This window comes from Chrysemys picta, chromosome 5 (genome assembly GCF_011386835.1).
Source record: "Chrysemys picta bellii isolate R12L10 chromosome 5, ASM1138683v2, whole genome shotgun sequence".
Lineage (NCBI taxonomy): Eukaryota > Metazoa > Chordata > Testudines > Emydidae > Chrysemys > Chrysemys picta.
The window spans coordinates 103,472,772-103,487,851 of record NC_088795.1 but is presented as its reverse complement, the minus strand read 5'-3'; the positions used below and the strand labels follow the sequence as shown (position 1 = coordinate 103,487,851).

General features: G+C 45.2%; 1 long non-coding RNA gene across 2 annotated transcripts in view; it reads right to left on the bottom strand.

Annotated features, from left to right (window-relative positions):
* Positions 1 to 15,080, bottom strand: part of LOC135984134 (uncharacterized) — a 46,499-nt gene that overhangs the window by 9,010 nt on the left and 22,409 nt on the right. For both annotated transcript variants that reach the window (XR_010602042.1, XR_010602043.1), the window contains exon 2: positions 5,124 to 5,251. This is a non-coding gene — a long non-coding RNA (uncharacterized LOC135984134). The remainder of the gene's footprint in view (positions 1 to 5,123; positions 5,252 to 15,080) is intronic.

Here is a 15,080-nt window from a genome sequence, read left to right as displayed (position 1 = left end):
GGAGCCTATTTAAATTGAAATATCTAATTAAATAAGAGAAGAATGTTTATAAAAAAGCAAACTTGCAGTGTAAATCTGGAATAGCCCCATTGACTTCAGTGTAGTTCCTTTATGCTTACACACATGTGTTGTGAGCAACTTTTGGCATTTTGATTTCAGACATATAGTGGGTCAGCCTTAAAATCTGTCAAATTTTGCATTGGAGTACTCAATTTACCACAGCATTTGCAGTATTCTCTATTCAATTCAATGGGGAAAAAATAGGTTAACAAAATCAATAAGGTTGGTTGGTGGTATGTCCTCTCCTTGCAGAATTCTGAGCTGGGCAAAACCCAAATTTCTGAAAACCTGGAAATGCAGAGTTAAAGTTGCTCATGTCTCCTTCACCTCCCTTCATTCTCATCCACAGGATTCCCTATAATGTTATTAGAGGACCAAAAAAAAAAAAAAGATGGTTCATGCCACCTTCCCTCTATCCAATTTGAGCAATGCATCAGTATGCACATACTTACACTGGCCTTGGCACTATAAGGGTATGTCTACACTGCATACTCATTTTGATGGCATGTAGAGGACATACACTGCACACACACCTCGACCTCATCAATATAAATTGCAGTGTAAACAGTGAGGCTCTGTTTAGATGAGTAAAGACATGCTGGAACCCTGTAGGTCTGTACCCTACATGGTTCTCTACATGCTCAAGCAGTGCTGCCCCTGGCTATTTTTAGCAGTGTAGTGTCCCGCTTCCTCCCCACTTCCTTGCCGCCTCCACCAGAGGTTTTCACTGATGCATGTAGCTACACACCACAGGATGGACACAGCTTGCTTTTCACTGAGGTTGGGGTACACTGGTAGAACTGGGGGCATGGTTGGGGTGCACTGGAAAAGCTGGGGTTGCAGGGTGGCTGGGGTGGAGGAAGGTCGGAGTGCACTGACAGAGCTGGGAGTGCAGAAGATTTGGGGTTCACTGGCAGAGTTGTAGAGTGCACAGGGGTTGGGGTGTACTGGCAGAGGTGGGAGGTACCATGCCTCCCTCGCCTGAACCCCCAACATGTCTCTCTTCTCCAATCATCCATTCCCATTTATCCTCCTCCCATAACTTCCTTCTTCTCACTGCAGCCCCAAACCCCTCTCCCCAGTTCCCTTAATTTTCTGTTCCCTAATATGCCTTCCTTCCCAGGAAGCATTCATATGTTCCCCCCCGAAAACAATTTTATTACATTCACCCCAAAATAAAATTGCTGCCCATGACTCAAAAACTGTGGAACCCTCCAGTCATTGAGTCTAAAACTCCCTTGTCTTAGGTGGGGGATTATGTTTACTTTATGCTTTGATATTTTAGGTTAGTTGAAGGATGAGTTCACAGACATCATGGAATCTGTGATTCATCTGGTCATTAGTTTCCCTCAGTTTAACAAGGCATGAAAAGGAAACTTTTGGGGGGGGGGGGAATACTGATTCTCAAGAACACCTTGCTCAAATGACCCCAAATTTGGATCACCCCATGAGACACACCAAATTTCAAAGCAATCTGAGTAACTGTGGATTTTGGAGAACTTACAAGAGTTGAGTTTAATTAAAAAAAATAATGGGAGTAGAAACCCTGTAGCCATTTTTCTGTACTGGCACATCCACAGTGTAAAAATATCCATTTTCTGAAATACAATAAAACAAGCAAACAACAAAAATTAGAACCTTTTTATGTTATTTTTTTTGGTGGGGGGAGATGTTTTCAGAACACCTTGATGAAATGACTACAGATTTGGATCACTAATGCTACCCTGCACCCTTGTGGTGCACACCATATTTCAGAGAAATGCATCTCGATTTTAGAGGACTTGGAAAAATCCACCTTTAAATAGATGTCACGACACACTTAATGATAGTGGTGCTCCTGCACACTATAATATTTATTTGTAGTATCCCCTAGGTCAGGGGTCAGCAACGTTCGGCACGTGGCTCGCCAGTTTTATTTACCTGCTGACGTGGCAGGTTTGGCGGATCGCGGCCCCCACTGGCCGCGGTTCGCCGTCCCGGGCCAATGGGGGCAGCGAGAAGCTGTGCGGGCGAGCGATGTGCTGGCCGCGGCTTCTCGCCGCCCCCATTGGCCCAGGACGGCAAACCGCGGCCAGTGGGGGCCGCGATCGGCTGAACCTGCCGCGTCAGTGGGTAAATAAAACTGGCCCGGCCAGCCAGGGTGCTTACCCTGGCGAGCCGCATGCTGACCGTTGCCGACCCCTGCTCTAGGTATTACATATACTACTGATGGGTGAGGGGAAAAAACTCCTTTTATAATTGGCAGGTCTGGTCCTGCCTCCTGAAGCTGCAGAGTAGAGGAAACCCCAAAGTTGTAATGGTGAATTTGGAAATTATGAGTAAGAATGTACCTGCAGTTTCCAAGGTGTAAACTATTTTTCTACTGAAGTATGTCACTTGGGGCCAGAAGTGAGAAAGAGAAAGAGAGATGAGAAAGGGAAAAGCCCAGAAACCTCCAGAAGATACTCAGTCTGCATGCTTCCCACCTCCACAGAAAGTCATAAAATCCTATCCACATCACCACTATGCAGTTGGGATTCTGTGGGTTCTAGAGTTACCAGTAAGGCAACTGAAGGGGAGTAAAGGAACAAAAGTCTGTGAGGAATTAATACCCTGGTATTACCAATGGATTTCACTTGTGCACCTTCTACTGCCCTTGAAGGCTTTAGGAGACCATTGATGCAATAGGAGGAACCCAAAGGCAGCCCAACTATGCTGCCAGAAGGAAAGGGAACCAAGAAATAATGTGAAAACAAGAGGTTCTCTTCATATTTTCCCTGAGATTAATGGAGTTGAATACTGATTTCTGCAGTGATCTCAAGACTTCATGGGGCTTGATCTTTTGTTTAGCCTTAATTTTCTGCTAAAAAAACCCCTGGGTCTGAGTCAGAGTCAGCATCTTTATGCAGTGAACCTCACAGACTTTCCTGACAACTTTGAAATCTTCCCCATATCTGTGGTACTTTGTGTAGCTTAGTCAGTGTGTGAGGCAAGATGCTAAAAAGAAAAGAAAATGCTTGTGAGCTGGAGGACTAAAGCTGTGAAGTCTCAATGAAGCACACATGAAAAATATTCAAAACTCAGTAAGTACTGGTAAGGATAACACTGATTTATGATGAATGGCTTTGTTTGTTTGAAATAACATCTAAGTTCACAGAGAGCAGCTTTACTGAGAAATACAATCCTCCTACAAGGAAATCAAATCTGCAAAGGGTAAGTGCAATTATACAGTATCAAAATTTAAAAACAAAAGAGGAGTTCATTATTTCCTTCCAGGTTTCTTTCTGTTTAATAATCCACATAAACTTCTGTAGTGGCACAGGCCAGGTGGAAGTTTATGAGCAAAGGTTATAAATAATTGACTGAACAGCCTTCAGTTGAGTAAAAAGCAGCTTCTAGCAATGAAGCTCTAAGAGATTTCATCTATCCCAATACACTTGAAAGGATTATAGCAGCAAGAAAGGCCAAGTGAGCATCTTATCATTCCATCAGCATTCATTTTTCATTGTGGTAAAGGAGTGAGTGGCTGACATAAAATGGAACAGTCTCTACAAATTGTTTAAAAACTATGAGGAGAAACAAAAGGGAGCATCTTGTAAATTGAATTTTTCAACTACATTTGTTTCTGCTTTTAAAATATGTATACAAACAAACGGACACAGATAAAAAACATGAACAGATTTGAAACAGTTGAATCTCAAGGCATTTTCTTCTGGATGTCTTAACAAAATATATTTATTTAACATCATCACATATAATAAAAATTAAATGACAAATACTCAGCAAATTTGTGAAAAAATGCCATGCTGAACAATTGATAGCAGGATATTCATAGAACTGAAGGTCAGATAGTATCATTCTGATCAGCTAGTCTGACCTCCTGTATAGCACAAGCCACAGAATTACACCCAAAATAATTCCTAGAGCAGATCTTTCAGAAAAAAAATCCAATCCTGATTTGGAAATTGTTAGTGATGGCAAATCAACCACAATCCCTGGTAATTTGTTCCAATGGTTAATTACTCTCACCATTAAAAATTATGCCTACTTCCAGTCTGAATTTGTCTATCTTCAACTTCCGGCCATTGGATCATGTTATACCTTTCTCTGCTAGAGTGAAGAGGCCATTGTTAAATATTTGTTCCAAGATAGGTACTTATAGACTAATCAAGTCACCCCTTAACCTTCTATTTGTCTATGACTATAAAACACGTTTTCTAATCCTTTAATTGTTCTTGTGAGTCTTCTTGGAATCCTCTCCAATTTATCAACCTCTATCTTGAATTGTGGGCACCAGAACTAGACACATGACTCAAGCAGCTATTGCACCACTGTCAAATATAAAGGTAAAATAAGCTGTCTACTCCTACTTGAAATTCCTCTGTTTATGCATCCAATATTGTTCCTAATATTTTTTTTTTAAATAATTTCTTCTTGTCCTTCACACCTCTAGCCATGGATTTCTACTTGTTTCCCTTTGCTTCCCTTATTAATTTTCCCCAATTCCTAGCTTCTGATTTATATTAATTATTATCAACTTTCCCTTTTTTCCATTAGTTATATTTATTATTAATGTTTATTATTATTTATAGTTGCCTTCACTTTCCCCTATACCAGGTCAGTTTTTCAATTAATTCCTCCTTCTTCCTCCATGGTGGGATTGTGGATTTTTGGGCATCTAGTAAAGGATTCTTAAACAGTTTTCTATGCTCATTCACATTAAGGAAAACTTCCTGGCAGATCTCTTAGATGGTGAAGTAGTCTTCTAAAGGAAGAGATGGATGGGAATATGTGATGTTCGTGGATGACACTTATAGCAGAACGTATGTCTGCTGGCTCTGTAGTTGCTCAGTGCATGTTTCTCTACACTAGAGCATCTTTTCATTTCAGTATACCAGTTCAAGTCAATCATGAAAAATACATTTGGCAGCACCAGCAGGTCACAGGTATTTAAAATACCTAGACAGCTACTCCAATAGGAACAGGCCTTCAGTATGCTCACTAGTGGGCACTAGAATTCACTTCCTATACAAATACAATTAAGCACAAACTTGACCACTTTTAGAAAGAACAGCAAGACTCACCTCTCTGAAAAGGCTTTCTTAGCTGATTAACTCCTGATTTCCTTAGTGATTGGGTACAACTGTAGGCAGCAGGGGAGTGTGGTATTTAGGGTCTCTCTTACTGAGTTCTTGAATGTCTCAATTTAAACCTTGTAAGACAATCAGACACCATCTGTGTTAATTTTCATAAGAATTTCATTCGTTGTTACTCATAATTATATTGGCTGAGTCCCCAGTTCAGCAAATACATGCATAACTTTAACTATGCAACTATTATGCCATAGATTAATGTTAGGATACTAAGATTAGATTTAAAATAAAACACATGTAAAGTTATAAAATATAACTATGGATTTAAATTAAACTTTGCCAGTTTTTGGAACATCTACAAACTTGATGAACTTGTTGAGTGTTTGGACAATGAAGATAAATGAGTTCAGTGAAAGCCAACAAAAACAGTAAGGGGCTGGCGTGACTAGTTAATGATGGAAGATTAAAAGACCTACGGCTCCAAGCTTGCAACTGACTCTATGTGGACAGACTTCTGTACCTGCCCAGAACCAAATATACTTCAATGGGGGTGCCCCAAGAATGCAATGGTCTGGCTATATTCACTCAGTTGCAGAATAAAGCAATATATATAGACAGTATAACTATCACCATTATAACCACCTACAAATATTTGAAAGAGAAGGAAATAATTATTTACAGTGACAGAGAGGGTGCAATTAGGCATATTGAAATGAAATTATGAAAGGAAAACTATCGGCTGGTAATTAGGAAAAACTTCCTGAGAATAAGATGTTAGAGGGTGGAAGAAGCTCCCAAGGGAACTAGTGGAAACTCTAATATCTAAGATCCTTAAAATTAGACTGAACAATGAGGATTGTCCTCTATTATTGTCTGAACCAGGAGGCCTACAGATGATATAATTATACATTCTGTACTATTGGATCCCTACTAATTCTTTGATTACTATATGGCTTTTTTAATCATGAACCTTTGAAATTTATTTCTTGTATTGATAGATAGTGTGACAAAATTCCTCCTCTATCTTGGTGGGTCCTGCGCTTATTGGCGGATTTTCTTGCATCAGAGATTCACCATGTGGGTTGGGGAACAGCCCAGAGACCTTCCCCTCTGGAAGAAACCACAGTCCAGGTAAATTGGGAGGTTTGGGGGGAACCCGGGCCTGCCCTCTACTCTGGGTTCCAGCCCAGGGCCCTGTAGACTGCAGATGTCTATAGTGCTTCCTGTAACAGCTGCATGACAGCTACAATTCCCTGGGCTACTTCCCCATGGCCTCCACCAAACACCTTCCTTATTCTCACCACAGGACCTTCCTCCTGATGTCTGATAATGCTTGTGCTCCTCAGTCCTCCAGCAGCACACCCTCTCACTCTCAGCTCTTTGTGCCTCTTGCTCCCAGCTCCTCACACTCGCACCACCAACTGAAGTGAGCTCCTTTTAAAACCCAGGTGCCTTGATTAGCCTGCCTTAATTGATTCTAGCAGCTTCTTCTTAATTGGCTCCAGGTGTCCTAATTAGCCTGCCTGCCTTAACTGGTTCTAGCACGTTCCTGATTACTCTAGTGCAGCCCCTTCTCTGGTCACTCAGGGAACAGAAAACTACTCATCCAGTGAACAATATATTTGCCCTCTACCAGACTCCTGTACCCCACTGGTCTGGGTCTGTCACATATCCCTCCCCACTGCTCAACGCCAAGGGGTTGGGCAGCTTGGGATGCCAGACAGTGCACATGTGACAAGCCATCGGCGTTGCCTTGACGGCTCCCTGCTCTGTGTTGCACACGGAACTGGAAAGATTGGAGGGATAAGAACCATCTGGTCACCCTTGTGTTCTTCTCCTTGTTCCGCTGCATCCATTGAAGAGGGGCATGGTCGGTCACGAGGACAAATCTGCGCCCAAGCAGATGGTAGCGCAATGTTTCCATGGCCCATTTTACAGCGAGGCATTCTCTCTCCACCACTGCATATTTTTGTTCCCTTGGAAGGAGTTTCTGACTGAAGTATAGAATTGAGTGTTCCTCCTCCCCAACCATCTGTGATAGAACGGCCCCCAACCCTACTTCCGATGCATCCGTCTGCAAGATAAACTCCTTAGTGAAATCAGGGGCTATCAGTACGGGGTTACTGCAGAGGGCAGTCCATAGGTCTGTGAATGCTTCCTCTGTTGCGTCAGACCATCTCACCAGATCAGGTCCACTGGCTTTCACTAGGTCTCTGAGGGGGCTTGCCCTTGTGGCAAAGTGGGGGATAAATCGTCGGTAATACTCCACCACACCTAGGAACGCCCGGACTTGTTTCTTGCTACTTGGTCGGGGCCAATTTTGGATGGCCTCTAATTTGTTCACTTGGGGTTTTACCAAACCTTTTCCCACAATGTAGCCAAGATATTTGGCCTCTGTAAACCCTACAGTGCACTTGGCAGGGTTTGCTGTAAAGCCAGATCGCCTGAAGGTATCGAGGACTGCCTCCATCTTCTCCAGGTGGGTTTCCCAGTCTGGGGTATGAATGACCACATCGTCCAAGTAGGCAGCAGCATAACTGTTATGCGGGCATAATAGCTTGTCCATGAGGCGCTGGAAGGTAGCTGGGGCCCCATGTAGTCCAAAAGGGAGGACAGTATATTGAAAAAGACCCTCTGGTGTAGAGAACACAGTCTTTTCCTTTGTGTCTTCTGCAAGGGGAATCTGCCAGTACCCCTTTGTCAAGTCTAGGGTAGTCAAGTACCGGGCATTACCCAGACGGTCCACTAGATCATCTATGAGAGGTATGGGGTATGCGTCGAACTGGGATACTTCGTTTAGTCACCGGAAGTCGTTGCAAAATCTTGTGGTGCCATCAGGTTTGGGCACCAGCACGATTGGGCTGGACCACTGACTGTGGGATTCTTCAGTGATCCCCAGCTTCAGCATTTCTTTTACTTCTGCTTTTATTTCCTCCCTTTCTGCCGCTGGCACCCAATAGGGCCTCATTGTTACTCTGGCCCCAGGGTTTGTGACAATGTGGTGATATGTCTTGGTTGTTCGACCCGGTTTTGTCGAGAATACATCTTGGTTCCGGAAGATCATCTTTGACACCTCTTTCTTCTGGTCTGGTGTTAAATCAGGAGACACTCTCACCTGTTTGGAAGGCTTGTTTTCCTGGGTTAGGTCTTTTTGGACCATTGTTCATGCCTCTTGTGCATACCAGGGTTTCAGAAGGTTAACGTGATAAATCTGTTCTTGTTTTCTGCCTCCTGGCTGCCGCACCTTGTAGGTTACTTCCCCCACAGGTTCAATCACCTCATAGGGCCGCTGCCATTGGGCCAGAAGCTTGCTTTCTGCCGTGGGTACCAACACCATAACCCAATCCCCTGGTTGAAACTGTTGCACTTTTGCCTGGCGATTGTAATGGGTTCACTGGGCCTCCTATGCCTTCTCCAAATGTTCCCGTACAATAGGGGTAAACCAGGCTATCCGGTCTCGCATCTGCATTACATGCTCTATTATATTTCTTCCCTCATTGGGTTCCTCTTCCCAGATTTCTTTGACGATATCTAGTATGCCATCGGGTGACGCCCGTATAATAACTTGAAGGGGGAAAACCCAGTTGAGGCCTGAGATACCTCCCAGATAGCGAACATAAGGTAGGGTAGTGAGTGTCCCAATCCTTCCCGTGCCGACTTACCACCTTCCTTATCATAGCCTTGAGGTTTTGGTTAAACCTTTCTACCATCCCATCAGTCTGCAGATGGTAGACCGAAGTTCTCCGGGCATGTATATGGAGCAGCGTACAGAGGTCCTTCATTAGCTTCTACATAAATGGGGTTCCTTGGTCGCTTAATGTAGCCCCATTCAGGCAAAGATCCCCACCAGCTCTTTGGCTATAGTTTTAGAGGCCATGTTTCACAGGGGGACGGCTTCTGGGTAGTGAGTAGCATAGTCCAAAACAACAAGTATATATTGGTGGCCCCGAGCCGTCTTCTCCAGGGGTCCCACTAGGTCCATGGCTACTCGCTCAAAGGGGACCTCTATGATGGGAAGGGGGACTAAAGGTTCCCTCAAGTGGGGACAGAGACTGTGCAGCTGACACTCCAGGCAGTAGGCACAGTACCTCCGCATTTCTTCATGTACTCCAGGCCAGAAAAACCATTGTAGGACTCGTGCCAGGGTCTTATCTACCCCCAAATGCCCCCCAAAAAGATGACTATGATCAAGACTTAATACAGAGTTCTGGTGTTTTTGAGGTACTAGGATCTGCTGTAGCTTCTGGCCTTGTACTGGTGCAACCCGGTATAAGAGATCCTTCTTCATTATGAAATAGGGTCCTGGTCCCTGGGTTTTCCCTTCCACCGGGACCCCATCTATTTCAGTCACCTCCTTCCTAATGTTGTCATACCTTGGGTCTTCTGCCTGGTCCCGTCCAAAATTTCCTCTCCCGGGGCTAATCTGCCCAAGATCTAGGGGCCCAGTCTCTGTTGCCTCTACTGGTTCAGAAGCATTAGGGTGGGGGTCAGACTCAGGTGCTTCTCCCTCCTGCATGGCTTCCTTTTCAGCTGAGCGGGTCCGCCTACCTACAAGAGCGACCCTCTGGCTTTGGGTCAGTATTCGGATTCCCAAGGACTTAGCTGCCCTTCTTTCCCTTTTTGTCTTTCTACCCTGTCTGGGAGTGGAGAACAAATCTGGGGATATTTCAGAGAACATTGGGGGTTGACAGTCTGCTGTGGATGCCTCACCAATTTTAGGGTCCCCATCTTTCTCCAATCCCCCTACTGGGAGTAAGTTTCCAAATCCTGGGAAGTCCCTCCCTGTGAGCACCGGTATGGGAGGTTAGGGACTACACCTGCTGCTACCTCAGTAGTGTTCCCTGGGATCTCGATTTTTACTGGGATGGTGGGGCAGTAACTAACTGTCCCACGGACACATGTTATCCCCGTATGATTAGCCTGTAGCAGCTGACTACTCTTCACTAGCTTCCCTGAGATAAGTGTGATCGCACTCCCCAAATCAACCAGTGCCATGGTCCCTACCCCATTTAGTTTCACTGGTCTGGTATACCTATGTGGGGTTAGTGAGACCCCCCACAAGGTGGATTGGGGAGCATGGATCTGCCCAGTTCCCCAGGTTACACTGCATAGGCTCCTCAGCATTGGGACACTGTGCAGCCATGTGTCCCTACTCCCCGCAGGCATAACATCTGTATGGAGCCCTAGGCGTTCCTTGGTCTCTTGGTTTGGGCAGTCTAACATCATGATCGTCTTCTCCCTCAGTGCTCCGATTCTTTGTGGCCTCGGGCCTTCAGCCTCTCTCTTTTTCCACCTGGGCCCTCCTGGTGGCCCAGTCACCCAAACTTTAGGGCTTGGTGCTGCTAGTTTAACCCCGGGTGCCTCTTCCTTAACTGGTCGGGTCAGCTCCCTCGCTGTCCTTTGCCTCTCTACCAGGGCGACAACCTAGTCATAAGTGGAGGGTTCGTTCTGGCTTACCCAGGGTCTGGTGGTAGTCCCCTCATGTATCGGTCGATGACCAGAACCACTAGTATCTCTTCTGGACTCCGGGACTTTGTTTGCAACCACTTTCATTTGAGATGGATGAGGTCATACAATTGGGACCGCAGGGTTTTGTCTTCCTGGTACCTCCAACCGTGATACTGCTGGGCCCGCACTGCTGTCGTTACCCCAGATCTGGCCAGGATCTCTGCTTTCAGCGGGGGGTAGTCTGCCGCAGCCTCTTCAGGCAGATCATGGTAGGCCTTCTGGGCCTCCCCACACAGGAATGGGGCAAGGATGCCAGACCACTGATCTCGAGGCCAGGCCTCCCGTAGGGCTGTCCTCTCAAAGGCCAGAAGGTATGCCTCTACATCATCCTCCCGTGTCATTTTCTGCAGCCAATGGTTGGCCCGTATGAGCCGCATCCCATCATGGCTGCGATTCAGCTCTGTAAGGGACTTTACCTGGTTTACCAGTTCCTGCAACATAGCTCGGTCTTGAGCAGCCTGGTCCATTAGCAGGCGATTAGTCTCTTGCTGCAGCCACACTGCCTCCTGTTGGGCGGCTGCCTGGACACGGGCAGTCTCCTGCTGGGGCGCCGTAGCTTGTATCAGTGCCTGCACTACGTCATCCATTGTGGTGAAAAAAAATAAACCCTCTGCCTTTTTTTTTGTTTGTGGTGGTGGTGTTTTTCTTTTTTTTTAAATCACCCTCCTTCTTCTGCCGCGCCGTGCACCCCAAGATTCCCACTCCTGACACCAGTGTGACAAAGTTCCTCCTCTATCTTGGTGGGTCCTGCGCTTATTGGCGGATTTTCTTGCCTCAGAGATTCACCATGTGGGTTGGGAAACAGCCCAGAGACCTTCCCCTCTGGAAGAATCCACAGTCCAGGTCAATTGGGAGGTTTGGGGGGAACCCGGGCCCGCCCTTTACTCCAGGTTCCAGCCCAGGGCCCTGTGGATTGCAGATGTCTACAGTGCCTCCTGTAACAGCTGCATGACAGCTACAACTCCCTGGGCTACTTCCCCATGGCCTCCACCAAACACCTTCCTTATTCTCACCACAGGACCTTCTTCCTGGTGTCTGATAATGCTTGTGCTCCTCAGTCCTCCAGCAGCACATCCTCTCACTCTCAGCTCCTTGCACCTCTTGCTCCCAGCTCCTCACACTCGCACCACAAACTGAAGTGAGCTCCTTTTAAAACCCAGGTGCCCTGATTAGTCTGCCTTAATTGATTCTAGCAGCTTCTTCTTAATTGGCTCCAGGTGTCCTAATTAGCCTGCCTGCCTTAATTGGTTCTAGCACGTTCCTGATTACTCTAGTGCAGCCGCTTCTCTGGTCACTCAGGGAACAGAAAACTACTCATCCAGTGACCAGTATATTTGCCCTGTACCAGACTCCTGTACCCCACTGGTCTGCGTCTGTCACAATAGACAGAATCACAAAAACAAACGAACAAGCACATGCACTTTTGGGGACAATCCTCCACTGGCAGGCAAATTGCCAGTTAAAAACAGCAGAAAATACAGTGCAGCAAATAGAATAGATAAACTAAAATGGCTTCTTCATCTCTAAGTTCAAAGAGCTCTTGTACATTTGGGTACAGCTACTTTGAAGTCAATGGAAATACACTCACTTATACCAGAGATGAATTTATCTCACCATGCTATGATGAGGTCTGTGGGTTTCAGACTCTGATGTAGGGCACTTGGCAGTACAGGATGCTTGAATCTTCAGTTTTATTTTGTATGTTCTGGTTGATATTATCAAAGGGTCAAATGGAACCAGACTTCCAACTCTCACTGACTTTCACGGCTATGTGGGTGCTTAGTTCTCTTAGGTTCCTTAGAAAAATGGCAGTCTCTGTATGCTTTGCACACCTGACAAACAGAACATAGCAAAATGAAGTAGCAAATACAATGAACCCCTACGGATTCACTAAGTGGTTCTACACAAATTTCAACCTTTCCAAACCACCATACAAGTTCTATGTCCTCCTCCTACAAGGTACCCTGCCACTGACTTTTGGTCCGATACCAAAAGAGGATACGATGGTTAAACGTATCAAGCATACTCAACAATAAAGACAGCTGAAAATACTTTCTAAAAAATCTACCGAATACCTGTACAAATGAAGCTCCTTAGCTGATAGCCTTTTTTTTTAAATGGCACATAAAACTTGCTAGATGCCATTGAGTGAAAGTGTAAAGGTCTTGGGGGTAAGATTAGAAAAACATAATGTGTGCTTAGACATTTTGGTTTAAGTAGAGTAGATAAAAGGTTTTGGTGACATAGGGAGGGGAATGGGTAAATGACCTGATCCAAAGCCCACTGAAATCAGTTGGACCTTTGCCATTGATTTCACTGGATCTTCAATCAGGCCCGGAGAGAAGATAGACTGAGAAAGAAAGAGAGAGGGAGAGAGAATGACACTGTGCTGCTGCTCCTGCTCATGAACTGGTTCAACAAACTTATAAAAACAAAGCCTTCATCATATCTCTGCTTCTCGAATATCTGAAGCGTCTACTGTAATCAATAGCATGGTTTGAAATTAGGCAGAGGGTCTGGCAGGGGCTGGGGGAAAATGTTATTGCACAGAGGTCAGTTTATATATTAATTTTCTTCTGATATGGTAATTACTGTACATTTTCATTCTGTGAAGCAAGTGTGGTGCTGTTAAATATTTTTGCCATGTTGCTTGTTCTCTGGTGAGTCATCATCTATGGTGATATTCTTAACTAAGACAAGCATAATTATCTAGCTGCTTTCATATGGGCAAACAGATGGGGAGAGAGCAGAATATTTTCAATATATTCCAAGCAAAAATCTCAATAAACAAGAAGTAGATCATTATTTCTTTTCTACCTGCTTGCTGCCTGCAACTGTTAACAGAGCTCAATTTTCACCTATAACTTGTTTTGTGTCCAGCAGGAGCTGTCTTTACATACTCTACATAGCTCTGTAAATGTGTATAGAGCCTAAAACAAAAATAAAATGAGTTAAAAGACTACATTAGATCCATAACTTTGGAGGCAGTGAGAGCTGGAACAAGGGGGACTTGGGCTCCTAATTACTCCTTTAGAAATCCAAGTCCAAAATGTAGGCACCACTGACATTCACATAACCACAGTTCAGCTGCTGCCTAACTCTGTAGGTTCCTAAATTCCCTAAGCACCTATATTTCCACCATTCAAGTCCCCAAGGTACCTAAGTTTCTGTGGTGTTAATCCTAAGAGATGACACTATCAAGCAGCTTGGTGCCTAACTCACACATAAGTCCCATATTCTCCCTGCCTAGCTCGTCCATGGACCCAATCTGTTAGATGCATTCAAAGACTGCATTGCCACATGTCTACCAGGTCAAGTAAGGTATAGCACAGAGCCTGGTGCTGCTCCCCTAAAGCCCTGTGGTTAGAGTATTTACCTTGTTGGAGTTTCCCATCATAGTGGACGTATGAGAGTCAGTCTGTTTCAGTCCGAATGTAAACCAGTGATGGATCTGCAGATATGTCCTCACATCAGACAGACAAAGGCTGGTGCATGTCTGCTATCTTTTAATGAGCTTGCATTGTTCAAGAGAAGGTGTTGAGCAGTGTAAGAAGCAGCGCCAGCTCCAGGCACCAGTTTACCAAGCAGGTGCTTGGGGCGGCCACTTTGGAGAGGGGCGGCCCATCCAGCTGTTCGGCGGCAATTCAGCGGATGGTCCATCACTCCTGCTCGGAGCGAAGGACCTCCCGCTGAATTGCCGCCGCAGATCGCGATTGCGGCTTTTTTTGTTTGTTTGTTTGTTTGGCTGCTTGGGGCGGCCAAAACCCTGGAGCCGGCCCTGGTAAGAAAGCACATTTCTGTGGGGACTGTGGGGATTTGCTAACGTCTCCCTGTGTGTAGTTCGTGAAAGGCTGTGAGAGTCTGCATGTAACTTTGGGTGTGCCTTCACATGCTAAAGGCTATGTGAGAGCGAAGCCTGAAGGGCTGTTCGTAACTAGTATCAATTATTGGGAGTGGACCACATCCACACTGACTGAATTGGCCTTGTCAACACGGGTTCTCCACTTATAAGGTAACTCCCTTCTCTTCATGTGCCAGTATATTTATGCCTGTCTCTGTAATTTTCACTCCATGCATCTGAAAAAGTGGGCTTTTTTACCCACGAAAGCTTATGCCCAAATAAATCTGTTAGTCTTTAAGGTGCCACCAGACTCCTCATTGTTTTTGTGGATACAGACTAACACAGCTACCCCTCTGATACTTAGCAGAGCAGAGTGAGAGGTACCCTGATCCAGAGAGTTAAAGGGGACACAGCGGTCCTACAGTCCAGGTTTTACCCTGGGCAATGTCATACCACCTACACAGGAGGCTCTATTCCACCTACTTGGCAACCAGAGTACCTGCACAAGCACACAGATGTAAGCTACTCTATGAAAAGGTGTGAAGTAACTTATTCTCTAACCACCCTCTAAGCAAAGGAGCAGGAGAGAAGGAATGAGA